Below are 13,889 nucleotides of genomic sequence, written 5' to 3'. Positions count from 1 at the left end.
CTTGCATTGCCTAGTACAGCTCAGCAGCCCTACAGCTCCTGATAAATCCCACATGAAGTCTAAGACTTGCATTGCCTAGTACAGCTCAGCAGCCCTACAGCTCCTGATAAATCCCACATGAAGTCTGAGACTTGCATTGCCTAGTACAGCTCAGCAGCCCTACAGCTCCTGATAAATCCCACATGAAGTCTGAGACTTGCATTGCCTAGTACAGCTCAGCAGCCCTACAGCTCCTGATAAATCCCACATGAAGTCTGAGACTTGCATTGCCTAGTGCAGCTCAGCAGCCCTACAGCTACTGATAAATCCCACATGGAGTCTAAGACTTGCATTGCCTAGTGCAGCTCAGCAGCCCTACAGCTACTGATAAATCCCACATGGAGTCTAAGACTTGCATTGCCTTGTACAGCTCAGCAGCCCTACAGCTACTGATAAATCCCATATGGAGTCTCAGACTTGCATTGCCTAGAGCAGCTCAGCAGCCCTACAGCTCCTGATAAATCCCATATGGAGTCTCAGACTTGCATTGCCTAGTGCAGCTCAGCAGCCCTACAGCTCCTGATAAATCCCATATGGAGTCTCAGACTTGCATTGCCTAGAGCAGCTCAGCAGCCCTACAGCTCCTGATAAATCCCATATGAAGTCTGAGACTTGCATTGCCTAGTACAGCTCAGCAGCCCTACAGCTCCTGATAAATCCCACATGAAGTCTAAGACTTGCATTGCCTAGTACAGCTCAGCAGCCCTACAGCTGCTGATAAATCCCACATGGAGTCTAAGACTTGCATTGCCTAGTGCAGCTCAGCAGCCCTACAGCTACTGATAAATCCCACATGAAGTCTCAGACTTGAATTGCCTAGAGCAGCTCAGCAGCCCTACAGCTACTGATAAATTCCACATGAAGTCTCAGACTTGCATTGCCTCGTGCAGCTCAGCAGCCCTACAGCTCCTGATAAATCCCACATGAAGTCTAAGACTTGCATTGCCTAGTGTAGCTCAGCAGCCCTACAACTCCTGATAAATCCCACATGACGTCTAAGACTTGCATTGCCTAGAGCAGCTCAGCAGCCCTACAGCTCCTGATAAATCCCATATGGAGTCTCAGACTTGCATTCCCTATTGCAGCTCAGCAGCCCTACGGCTACTGATAAATCCCATATGGAGTCTAAGACTTGCATTGCCTAGTACAGCTCAGCAGCCCTACAGCTACTGATAAATCCCACATGAAGTCTAAGACTTGCATTGCCTAGTACAGCTCAGCAGCCCTACAGCTCCTGATAAATCCCATATGAAGTCTAAGACTTGCATTGCCTAGTGCAGCTCAGCAGCCCTACAGCTACTGATAAATCCCACATGGAGTCTAAGACTTGCATTGCCTAGTACAGCTCAGCAGCCCTACAGCTACTGATAAATCCCATATGGAGTCTCAGACTTGCATTGCCTAGAGCAGCTCAGCAGCCCTACAGCTCCTGATAAATCCCATATGGAGTCTAAGACTTGCATTGCCTAGTGCAGCTCAGCAGCCCTACAGGTACTGATAAATCCCATATGAAGTCTGAGACTTGCATCGCCTAGTACAGCTCAGCAGCCCTACAGCTCCTGATAAATCCCACATGAAGCCTAAGACTTGCATTGCCTAGAGCAGCTCAGCAGCCCTACAGCTACTGATAAATCCCACATGAAGTCTCAGACTTGCATTGCCTAGTGCAGCTCAGCAGCCCTACAGCTACTGATAAATCCCACATGAAGTCTCAGACTTGCATTGCCTAGTGCAGCTCAGCAGCCCTACAGCTCCTGATAAATCCCACATGGAGTCTGAGACTTGCATTGCCTAGTACAGCTCAGCAGCCCTACAGCTCCTGATAAATCCCACATGGAGTCTGAGACTTGCATTGCCTAGTACAGCTCAGCAGCCCTACAGCTCCTGATAAATCCCACATGGAGTCTGAGACTTGCATTGCCTAGTACAGCTCAGCAGCCCTACAGCTCCTGATAAATCCCATATGGAGTCTAAGACTTGCATTGCCTAGTACAGCTCAGCAGCCCTACAGCTACTGATAAATCCCATATGAAGTCTGAGACTTGCATTGCCTAGTACAGCTCAGCAGCCCTACAGCTCCTGATAAATCCCATATGGAGTCTGAGACTTGCATTGCCTAGTGCAGCTCAGCAGCCCTACAGCTCCTGATAAATCCCACATGAAGTCTAAGACTTGCATTGCCTAGTGCAGCTCAGCAGCCCTACAGCTCCTGATAAATCCCATATGGAGTCTGAGACTTGCATTGCCTAGTACAGCTCAGCAGCCCTACAGCTACTGATAAATCCCATGTGAATTCTAAGACTTGCATTGCCTAGTACAGCTCAGCAGCCCTACAGCTACTGATAAATCCCACATGAAGTCTAAGACTTGCATTGCCTAGTACAGCTCAGCAGCCCTACAGCTACTGATAAATCCCACATGAAGTCTAAGACTTGCATTGCCTAGTACAGCTCAGCAGCCCTACAGCTACTGATAAATCCCACATGAAGTCTAAGACTTGCATTGCCTCGTGCAGCTCAGCAGCCCTACAGCTACTGATAAATCCCATATGAAGTCTAAGACTTGCATTGCCTAGTACAGCTCAGCAGCCCTACAGCTACTGATCATAAGTTGGATTTGTCAAATCCCAGAGGCTGATTCTGTTGTACACAACATACACAATATTATTATGGGGCAACAGGCCCTCAAAACACTTAACTGTGGTCGATTAAAATCCAGCTGTTTATATTCTTTACCAGGTGAGAGAAAATTTGTAAGGTAATAGGTTTTAGATCATTCTACTTTATTTAAAAAATGCAAAAACCTTTCTGTTGTCATCAATGTTTTTCTTTTCTTGCATATAATTTACATTTGCATTGCACACGTACTAAATTTGGTTATTTAATGGTTTCAAAGAAGTAAACACTGTTTACATTGAATAATTCAGTCTTGGTACTAAAGAAAAGTGCAATCTATAGTTATTTCTGGAATTGCTAATTAGAAAAGGGCAAATATATAATTGTGCTTATCAAGGATGACAGAGAGCAATCCCTATCAGATGTGTGATGATAAATATCACAGAGAATGCAGTATGGTGAATCAATTTACATCTTTCTCCAACAGCCACAGCAGTTAACATAAAACACAGAATAGAGTTTAGAGAAAGTAATTAAATCATAAATATATTACAATACTGAATCTGCATGTGCTTATGATGTTTCTCTGCTAACCAAAAGTGTGCTGTCATTTAGACACAAAGAGAAGGCTATGTGCGTTATAGCACTGAATTATTTCACAACAATGAAACGATGGAATTAATGAAAATAAAAAAAAACAGCAAATTTGCTGTTTACCTATATTTTGCACAGATATTACAAAAAGGAATGCAGGAACAAGAGAATTGTGCTGCAAGAGTGAAGCTTTGTAAATGCAGTAAAAATTGAAATATAAAGCAGGAATAAATGTATGTCTCCCAGTTACCATTAAACCTATAATTGCAAGTAGGCTGTCTGCTAAGAAATAATCCATTTTTTCAGACAGTAGTGAAAATTTCCTACTGTCTGAAAAAGTGAACATAATGCTGATTCTCTGGGATATCTAATTTCTCCAAGCTGAGCAACAAATACTTAAACTATTTACTCAACTATGAATCAACATCTTATCCTGCTACTTAAAATTACCTTATACCTCTTGCCTAACTTGTCCTAACAGACTTCTACCGATAATTTACATAAATTCACATATATATTGATGCATTCACTTTGCCCCATTTACCTAAGAAGTTAGGGAAACTGAAAAATTGTGGAAATACAAATATTTAGCAGGGGAAATGGGAAATAAGAAAAGAGTGAAAGATCTTAATAAGCTCATACTTGGGCCTTCCAACTAACTATATTCAAGATTGGGCAGGTTTAACCCAAATTCATCACTGATAACATATTTAAAAGGGAATACAAATTATACCAGAAAAACTTAAAGCAGGCTATTTACTTACAAAGTGAATGCTTGAATTAGTGGCAAATGGAATTGAATATGAGGAATCCAATGTGAGGCTATCTACTTAAAAATATGAAGGAGGATAGATCAAATTATCTTAGAAAAAGTGGGAAGTTAGGAGCAGCCCACAACAGGGACACTAGGAGTCCAAACAAATGAATAATTAAAATATTATTGCTGAGTAAAGAAAACAAACTGGTGTATTTCATTTGAAGGAACTGAAATGCATAGGAAGTGGAGTCCCATTTATTAATCAAAGTTTCAGTTAATACTACTTTAGCTTCTGGGCACTGGGCTTCATGGCTGTTACATTGACCTCACTGCAGGTTCACCAGAATGATGTCCAAATTGAAAAGGATAATTTGTGAAGAAGGGTCACATAGATTGAGCTGCATAGCATCCAAACATGCATTTAATGCTAAATTCCAAGTGCTACCAAACTCAGTGCAGCTCTTATACATCCTGCTAATTGCCATGAACATGATTCCAACTGATATATCACACATAATTGCCCTGCTTTTGTCAGAATACATGCCTTTGTCAGGATAATAATCTAGCAGCTAAAGAGTATATATAATTATTTAGTCGCCTCAAGTTATGACACTATTATAATATCTTACACAGCAAGGAGATAATGAGCAATCTCATTCAGAATTTGTTAATCATGTATTACAGATCTCACGTATAGTACTCACTTCCATATATAAAAAAAATTGCTCTATCACGCCTTTTCACTATGCCTGGTCTACCTTGTCCATCTTTTTTACCTATGCTGCACAATCTTTTATTGGTTTGTTCAATCCCTTTCTGCTCTTCAATCTCAGTCTGCATCCCTGGCCAAGTCCCCTTCATTCTTTAATGATGGCTTCTCCCCCAAACCAGAAATATCAGACCCCTTACAGTATCATCATAGGGATGCCTTGCAAAATGCTACTTTTTAAGTAAACATCCACTTCTTGAAGGTAAGCCTGAAACCTGATTTCTCTATCCACTTCTCAATCATTGCCTTCATCCAATTGCAAGGAAAAAACATAAAAAAGATAAAAAGGGTGAGGCAAAAAAGCCAACCAATAGAGTAGAAACAAAACAGGAACAGATAGGAGAAGCAATGACTGACGAAATATGCGGCAACCAAGAGAAAGCTGTTTAAATGAGTACCTATGCTATGAATACAATAAACCAATCTTTGTATCACTTATGTCCAATAAGTATTCAAAAAAATGACTGAAACAGCACACAGTAATATTGATTTCTTGATTAAATTCCCTCAGCAAACATGAAAAACTCAGATACACAAGAAATCATGAGAAGGAGCAGGCCACCAGAACCCTCGAACCTGCCCTTCTGTTCAATATGCTAATGGCTAGTCAATGCTGGCCTTGACACCAGAACCCATATTGAGCAATGATCAGGGAATTACATGCCAAGCTGCCCATCTTCTATCAACTCATTAACTAGATAGAAAATTCTGTTGCACGGAGCTGTGATTTTCTGATTATTGCTCCCTCTAAACAGCTCTGTTTGCTGGGAGCATTTCAATATGAAAATCAGACCAAATTCTTGCCAGAAATAAAGTAAAAAATAATAGCCTTGGGATCAAAAGCCACAGAAACAGATGCATCAGCCCAGAGATGGTTCCAGCAGTTTTTAATTTTATGTCAGATAATCAGCACCACAATATTCTACTTTTCCATTTATAATTTAATTGAGTGCTAAAGTATGAAATGTCCTCACCCATTGTGAGGGGAACCTTCAAAATTCTCTGCTCAGGTGGGATATAGAGGCACTACCAATGGATAGATTAATAGATTTTAGGATATTGAAGGAATCAAAACATACAGGGTCAGCGTGGGAAAGTGGTGTTAAAGTAAATTATGAGCCATGATCTTATTGAATGTGCAGCAGATAAGAAACTTCAACTGGCCTCATCCACTTTCTATTCATATCTTCTTCAGAGTCTTAAGAGTCATCTCTTATATCCCTAAATTCAAGTATATTGGGCAAGCTGTCCAGTGAGACTCAACAAATGAAGGTGTAACCCAGGGTCCAGTTTCAGAAAAGCATGCATTGCTTAATGAGTGGGAGTTAAAACAGGCCCAGGGAAACATCAACTTCATTATTAAAAAAGAACTATGCTGTTAATTGAAACTTGTTATAATTTTACAGAATAGATCGTGTATTGATATGAAACCATTTTCTGTATTAGTAAGACTATTATAGTTAGTGGCACAGATTACTTTCATTCTATTTGCTCTGGGGAACAAATTCCGTCTGCTTCCAATGAGGTAGTCCAATAAAAGTGGCTAAGTTTGTTTTTTTCAGCATCAAAAATATATAAACATTCGCAAATGTAAAATCTAGGCATTTTCTTTGATCTAGACTTGAAAGATGTTGTTACTTTGCATAATACTGCAGTGTATACTCTTCTGAAGGAAGCAAATGTCAGCTGTCAATCTCAATATACTGGTGTGTGTCTGCAGACATCCCACCTCTGCCGGAACTTCCGGGAGTCTCCCGCATATTAACAATGGCTCCCCGATGCCCTCAAATTATATACAATATCACGTGTTACGTACCCCGTAACTGGGTTGCCAAACCAGCAGAAATGGATCACTCAGTTGGAGTCTGGATTACTAGAACTAAGAAAGTTTTATTAAAGAAACAAGCAACACAGTACTCTAATCAAAAGGATAATAAATGCAACAGTTCAGCAATGATAAACACACATGTACACAGAATGAAGATAACAGGATCAGTCAAGCTCTATCGTTGTCTAGGGGTAAATGACCAGTTTCAAAGTGACGCAAAGTTCAGTTCAATTTAGTTCAGTTCAGTTCGCAGTAATCGCTGCCGTGGGAGATGGACAGTGGGGGGAAGGAGAGAGAGAGAGCAAAACGAATGAATATTCAAATGGCTTCCACACAGACCTTCGACATTCTTCGCAGTCAGCTTTCGGGTGAGCCCTTTGTGGTGTCATCTGAGGTCACTGACCGTGACCCCTCCGTTTCCAGATATGATCGTTTCTCTGCGGTGAACCTGGCACCCAGGCAAGGGCGGACACACACTAGGTTCCCGCCAATCGTACCTTTCCACCCTGTACGTCTATGGCTTGATCCCGCGACCAGCCGTCCAAAACTTCCCTCCGACTTGTGGGAGACGCACCGCTTCTAGGGTCTCATTACCTCGGGGTGTCGTGTGTGTGTTGCCTTAGCGAACCTGTCCCTTTTTATCCCCCTGCTGGGGTATCGCCTGTCCATCACTTCAAACAGTTCAGGGTTCAAAGGGGGAGCCGATCTTGACAGCTCTCCTTCCGTTACTCTCTCCCGTCCCTTCATTATCATCTCCAAATGCTGCTCCATTGTTTTCCTTATCTCTCTTTCTCCTGAAGACAGGTGGCAGACCAACTGCTGATCCCGCTGGTGCCAGCCCAGGACAGCTAACATCTTAATCTATGTGTATTCTCATCACACTTCCCACCTTTAAGGATTTTTTACCGGGGTAAAAATTACAAACATGAATACATTATTTGATACACACAAATATACATCTTTATCAGCTATTTGGCTAATACAGCGAATTTGAAGTTGTCAACACCTAACAGACAGTCAGCCATCACATTTTCTGTTCCTTTTATACGTGTTATTAATAATCCCTTAGACCAGGCTCCAACTTAGAAACTTCGTAGTGGCCAAAAACACTGATGAATTGCGATCAATGTAACCTCTCATTGGGTTTCGTCCCGGACCACAATAACAAGGGTCGTCCCATTCCGACTTAGTTTTCTCTCGCAAGGGCTTAGTAGGAGGGGGAAGGAGAGTAACCGCAGAGTTATTGCAAAACTTCCTACAGTACCCCACCATCTCCAAGAGCCTTCTGAGGGCCCTCTTGTCTGTTGGGGTTGGGATGTCAGAGATAGCCCGCACTTTAGCTTGCATCGCTGCCAGCTGCCCCTGTGTCACCACAGTTCCCAGGTAAGTGACCTTCGTGTGGCCGAACTCATTTTTTTCAAGGTTCACTACCAAGCTGGCTTCAGACAGCCGTACTACATCGCCAATTCACACCTCTGTGTTCGTCAGCCCTTTTCGTCACTGAATTACTCATTCTATAGGAATGTTGCTCGCTGGGCTGGCCTAGCATAACAAACACCACCCAACGTCCCAGTTCTTTGCATCGCCTCGGGACAATCAAACATACGTGTGCGAGTCGTTTAATTACTTCTCCTAAAGAGTCGCTTTGTTCAGGGATTAAGGGAGAGACCTTATCAGCAGAGCTGGCCAAAACAATAGCCTTCTCCCATCTGGTCGATACCATACTCATCTTTTCAAAATGGTTTTTTTCTCTTATCAGGGGGACCCTAGCTTCATTGATTTCCGTGCTAACACTGACTAGGTTTGTTAGCATATCAAAAGCCTGTGACCGTCTCAGTTCGCGTCGAACATAATCAATAACATCCTTCCTCCGGTGCAGCCGGTAAACCTCTTTCATGATTCCACCAACTGTTTCCTCCAGCACCTCAACATGTCCACCGAGGGGTACCTTGTGGGCCAGGTTAAAAATCTCATCCCCATAACTCTTTTGCACCACCCCCCATTCCTCATCTGCGGGTACGGTACTTGGTCTCCCTTTCTTCCTTAGCACTTCCTCCTCCACACAATAGCCTACTAGTTCCCTTGTTAACTCTGCGTCAGAGGGAGCTGTCTCCGCCAAAACCATCAGCCCCTCGTCTCACTCCTGCGCCTGCACAAATTCTTCCCTGGCTAATGCTAAGTCTGTCTCAGCTCCCTCCCTACCTCTTGTTTCACTACACTCCTTCTTTTCACTTTCTACCCCCTTCTCGTACAAGGCTGGCAGAAACGTCTCAGCTAAATTTACTACCACAGTCCCGTGATGAACCTGTGAGTCCATGGGCGGGGCCTCAATGCTGGCAGGCTGACCTGTCAATCTCACGGCTGGGAACACGATTCCTCCGGCGAGGTCATTACCGAGCAAGACTTCCACGCCTTTCATCGGTAATTCGGACCTCACTCCGATCGTGACTAGTCTAGAGACCAGGTTGCTTTGTAAGTGTATCTGGTGCAAAGGGATTGCCTCTGTCCCTTCCCCAATACCTTTGACCTTGACCTCCCCAGTCTGGGTCTCTGAGCTAAACTCTAATACACTCTTCAGTATCAGTGACTGACACGCTCCCGTTTCTCTCCAGATCCGCACTGGAACTGGCTTTAACTCCTCCTTCACTGACACCAATCCGGCCGAGGTAAACCTCTCGCGCCCTTCCTGAACTTTGGCAGACCTGTCCCCTCCTAGCGGTTCGTTTACCAGCTCGATACAGCCAGTCAAAATCGCCGTTTTTCCTTTTCCCGTCTCCTTCTTTGGGGCAAAGCACCTGGACGCAAAGTGTCCGACTTTCCCGCAATTATAACAGACGACCCCAGGAGACTTCCTACCAGACTGCTCCCGGTCTACCTTATCCTTCTCACTAGTCCCCAGCTTACTTTCTGACTTTTCTGGTGGACTCTCCCCGCCGTCCTGACTACCCTTCTGGTAGCCTTTACTCGGGGCAAACTTCATTTTATGCGTCAACGCATACTCATCCGCTAACTTAGCAGTTGCGGCTAACGTGGTTGCCTCTTTCTCATCTAGGTAGGGTCTCATACCCTCAGGGACACAACCTTTAAACTGCTCAATCAGGAACAGCTGTAGCAGTCTGTCATAATCCCCCTCTACCCCCTTCGAGGCACACCAACGCTCACAATATGTCTGCATCTCACGGGCAAACTCTAACTACGTACGGTCCCACTGCTTCCTCGCATTTCGGAACCTCAGCCGGTATGCCTCCGGGACCAACTCATAAATCCTGAAGATGGCCTCTTTCACCACCTCATACCTCTGGGCATCTTCCGCGGACAAAGCTGAGTAAGCTTGTTGGGCTTTCCCTTTCAGTACACTCTGAAGCAAAACAGCCCACTTATCCCTCAGCCAGTCCTGACTTGTAGCAACTTTTTCGAAATGGAGAAAGTACCGATCCACGTCAGTATCGTCAAATAGGGGAACCAGCCTAACCTCCTGGGTCGCCCGGAACCCTCCAGCTTGGTTCAGCACGAGCCCCTGCTCTGCCCTTATCTTTAACTTTTCCAGCTCGAATTTCCTTTCCCTCTGTTTCTCCTCTCGCTCCAACTGTCTCTCTCTCTCTCTCTCTCTCTCTCTCCCTCCCGCCTTTCTAACTCTTCTCTCTCCAACTGTCTGTCCCTCTCTTTCTCTTCTCGCTCCAACTGCCGTACCCGAACTCGTGCTCGAGTCTCAGTTTTTCAAGCTGCACCTGTACCGCGTCTCCAGCAGGTTTTTCAATAGACACCACCTCCAGCTCCCCTTGGGGAAACACACCTTTAGATACATAGTGCTCTACGATAGCTCTGTGTATCTCCTCTCTCCTCATTGTCGACTTCCCCTTAGCAAGATTCAACCGTTTGGCCACAGCTACCAATTCCGTTTTCCTGGCATCCTCTAATGCCTCCAAGGTCGGCACCTTTATAAATTCCTCAGCCTCCATTTCTGCTGTTTGTCTTTTCTTTCTTTCGGGAATTTTAACCCAATCAATTTACTCCGTCCCAAATTTAGCGTTCAAAATCGCGGACGAGAACCCCACTTATGTTACGTACCCCGTAACTGGGTTGCCAAACCAGCAGAAATGGATCATTCAGTTGGAGTCTGGATTACTAGAACTAAGAAAGTTTTATTAAAGAAACAAGCAACACAGTACTCTAATCAAAAGGATAATAAGTGCAACAGTTCAGCAATGATAAACACACATGTACACAGAATGAAGGTAACAGGATCAATCAAGCTCTATCGTTGTCTAGGGGTAAATGACCAGTTTCAAAGTGACGCAAAGTTCAGTTCAATTTAGTTCAGTTCAGTTCGCAGTAATCGCTGCCGTGGGAGATGGACGGTGGGAGGAAGGAGAGGGAGAGAGCAAAACAAATGAATATTCAAACGGCTTCCACACAGACCTTCGACATTCTTCGCAGTCAGCTTCCGGGCGAGCCCTTTGTGCTATCATCTGAGGTCACCGACCGTGACCCCTCCGTTTCCAGATACGATTGTTTCTCTGCGGTGAACCTGGCACCCAGGCAAGGGCGGACACACACCAGGTTCCCGCCGATCGTACCTTTCCACCCTGTGCGTCTATGGCTTGATCCCACGACCAGCCATCCAAAACTTCCCTCCGACTTCCAGGGTCTCGTTACCTCGGGGTGTCGTGTGTGTGTTGCCTTAGCGAACCTGTCCCTTTTTATCCCCCTGCTGGGGTATCGCCTGTCCATCACTTCAAACAGTTTAGGGTTCAAAGGGGGAGCCGATCTTGACAGCTCTCCTTCCGTTACTCTCTCCCGTCCCTTCATTAACATCTCCAAATGCTGCTCCATTGTTTTCCTTATCTCTCTTTCTCCTGAAGACAGGTGGCAGACCAACTGCTGATCCCGCTGTTGCCAGCCCAGGCCAGCTAACATCTTAATTTATGTGTATTCTCGTCACACACGGAAATCAATTTTTTTGAGAGCGAGTGAGAGAAAAGCAAGAGAGAGCACGAGAGCAACCACGAGACAGCGTGCGCACGAGCGAGAGCGAGAGAGCGAGAAACCGAGCAAGCAAGAAAGCGAGAATGCTTGAGAGCGCGCGAGCGACCACGAGAGAGAGAGAGCACGCGAGCGAGAGCGCGACATGGCAGAGTGTTCCAAAAAAATATAAAATGTACGTTACCCCAGACTACACTAAAGTGTATCCCTGCCTAATAGGGGTCAAAAATAATGACAGTGTTTCTCGCTGCACTGTTTGCAACAGTGACCTTTCTATTGCCCGTGGTGGGTTAAGACTGTAAAAGACATGTTGAGGTAAGTGTAACAGGTGTCATTCGTTCATTGGCATAGCTAACGTTATTTAAACTAGCTGGCTAGCTGCTAAGGAGCTACTCTGTTGCAGACATCCCACCTCTCCCGGCAGTCTCCTGCAAATTGATGGTGCTATCTCTCTGAAATGAGTTTTTACATGGTGGGATGTCTGTGTCTGATGAGAATTTTTTTCTAAGGTGCACAAGGGAAGTTAAAAGTATTGAAATAACTCGGTCAATGAAAATTAAAAAGAATCTGCAGACACTGGAAATCTGAAACAAAGACATAAAATGCTGGAAGCACTTAGTAGGACAGTAACGATATGTAAAAAAGAGACAGGTTAACATTTCATGCACTTCCGTTCCAGTGATGGATCTTCAACCAGGAATTTGTTTCTCTTTGCAAAGATGCTGCCTATCCTCCTGACTGTTTCCAGCATTTTCTGCTTTTATTACATTGAGTCCTTTGTTAAAACTAATGACAAAATCTCCTTACAAAAATGGTATAAACAAATCTGACCCAATCTCAACTGATACAAGCCTACAATTTTTAAACATGTAGCTGCCAGAAGCAAGGATCTTCTATTCTTCCCCCCAAAATCCGGAATTAGCATTTATTACCAGAAGCTTTTGGATAGACACAAGATGCTAGCTCTGTTTTAAGGCCTACGCTCTACATTTTCATAAGGTGTAATGCTGACAGATGGAGAATAATAACCTACATTTAACAAAATTGGCACTAGCACTCTGATTTGAAACATCCTCAAAACAGAAGGAAATCGTTTTGACAGAAATCAGGCTGTCATTTCATAGAAATATCTCATCACTATTTGAAGGCAAAACAAAGTAGTCAAGCAAGCATTTTTAAATTCAGAAATTGGATTCTCGTTTTGCATTCAGTGAACATCCCACTGGACATGGTGAAACACCAGGTGAAAAAGAAAATCTAAAATGGATCTGTGGTGACATGTTGAGGGTTCAAAGTTATTGTAGTTATGATTTAAGAAGTCTCTCAAGAAATCCAATGGTATCAATCTAAATGTCTAATTTAATTGAGTAAATTAGAATGTTACAGCAAAAGGTATAAAGCAGGAGACAGTATTTGGCCCCAGTGCCTGATCATGGCTGTTCATTTACCTCCGTGCCACTTTCCTGCACAAATCTATATATCCCTAGATCCTCTAAATATCAAAAAAAGAACACATTGATTTATATCAAGGAATATATAAATAACTTCGTAATATCTGTGATCAAACTGATTTCCTCAGCATTCAGATGCCTATTGACTCCCAATTCAATGCACAAAACACGAGTGTATTCTTTTAACTTTGGGCAAATTGGGCATTACAACAGCATGGTGATGCATCCTTCAGGAGGGTGAACCCACAGAAAGCATCTGGCTCAGATGGGGTACCTGGCCGAGTAGTAAAGACCAGTGCCGATCAAATGACTGAAGTGTTCAGCGAGATCTTTAAACTGTCGCTTCGGCAATCTGAGGTACCTATCTGCTTCAAGGGGTTTCAATTATACTGGTGGTAGCCCGCCTAAATGACTATTGTCCAGTAGCACTTACACCCACAGTGATGAAGTATATTGACAGGTTTATGATAAAACATATCAATTCCTGTCTGAGAAGCAACTTGGATCCACTCCAATTTGCCTACTGGCACAAGAAGTCCACAGCAGATTTCATTTCATTGACTCTTCACGCAACTTGAAATATCTGGTCAGCAAAGATGCATATACCATGATGCTTTATCAACTAAAGTTCGGCATTTATTACTATCATCTCCTCAAAAGTAATCAATAAGTTTTAAGATAATACACACAGAATGCTGCAGGAACTCAGCAGGCCAGGCAGCATCTATGGAAAAGAGTAATCAGTCGACATTTCAGGCCAAGATCCTCCAACAGGACTGGAAAAAAGAGATGAGAAGTCAGAATAAGAAGCTGGGGGGAGGGGAGGAAGAAGTACAAGGTAGTAGGTGATAGG

The 13,889-nt window shown here is 43.7% G+C and overlaps 1 protein-coding gene across 4 annotated transcripts in view; it reads right to left on the bottom strand.

Moving 5' to 3' along the window:
- gabra2a (gamma-aminobutyric acid type A receptor subunit alpha2a) overlaps positions 1-13,889 on the bottom strand; it is a 241,636-nt gene that overhangs the window by 83,598 nt on the left and 144,149 nt on the right. The gene's annotated exons all lie outside the window — the stretch shown is intronic.

The sequence above is a fragment of the Mobula hypostoma genome, chromosome 3 (assembly GCF_963921235.1).
Source record: "Mobula hypostoma chromosome 3, sMobHyp1.1, whole genome shotgun sequence".
Taxonomy (NCBI): Eukaryota; Metazoa; Chordata; class Chondrichthyes; order Myliobatiformes; family Myliobatidae; genus Mobula; species Mobula hypostoma.
Note: the sequence above shows the minus strand (reverse complement) of the source record. Positions and strands in the feature narration are given on the sequence as shown.